Source organism: Austrofundulus limnaeus, unplaced genomic scaffold (assembly GCF_001266775.1).
Source record: "Austrofundulus limnaeus strain Quisiro unplaced genomic scaffold, Austrofundulus_limnaeus-1.0 Scaffold9158, whole genome shotgun sequence".
NCBI lineage: Eukaryota > Metazoa > Chordata > Actinopteri > Cyprinodontiformes > Rivulidae > Austrofundulus > Austrofundulus limnaeus.
Window position 1 is genome coordinate 1 of NW_013961560.1, and position 686 is coordinate 686.

The window sequence follows — 686 nt, forward strand, 5'->3', positions numbered from 1 at the left end:
CAGGTGAGTGATGGACAGGTGACCGATGGACAGGTGAGTGATGGACAGGTGACCGATGGACAGGTGAGTGATGGACAGGTGACCGATGGACAGGTGAGTGATGGACAGGTGACTGATGGACAGGTGAGTGATGGACAAGTCCACTCCAGTTCACAGGTGAAATAAATCAGAAGTTTTAGTTTTTCCTGTTTTGAGGAAGGTGTTTCAGTTTCCAGCAGGTTCTTCACCTGCTTTGTGCGCACGTGTGATCAATCAGAACAATCAGTGTGACAAACAGGAAACAGAACAAACTGTACAGTTTCACAGACCAAAGGAAAAGCAGTTGGAATTGGCTCTTTCAAAATAAAAGACCCTCCGGTTGCAGGAGACTGAGGAGCAGAGCAAGGCATGTGTGTATTTGTGTGTTTTAGGTGACAGATGGTGTGTTTGTTTAAAAGTGTGTGTGTTTGTACTCATCTTGCTAACATAGTTAGGACCTTAGTTTAACCCTTGTTATGGTGATATGTGTGTGTGTTGTGGGGACATTTTTAATCAGGCTTTGATCATGAAGTTTAACTCTGTTAAATGTGTGCCAGAACAGTGACCTGATGACATCATGATCTATTTCCTGTCCACTTGTGAGACTAATGTGTGTTAGCATGTTTTGTGTCATTGTCTGCAATGGAACTCTGTGTGTGTGTGTGTGT

The 686-nt window shown here is 43.7% G+C and overlaps 1 long non-coding RNA gene across 1 annotated transcript; it reads left to right on the forward strand.

Annotated features, from left to right (window-relative positions):
- Positions 1–12: 12 nt before the first annotated feature.
- Positions 13–519, forward strand: LOC106512619 (uncharacterized). Its single transcript, XR_001309696.1, has 2 exons — positions 13–78; positions 109–519. It is a non-coding gene; the product is annotated as an uncharacterized LOC106512619 (long non-coding RNA).
- Positions 520–686: the final 167 nt, after the last annotated feature.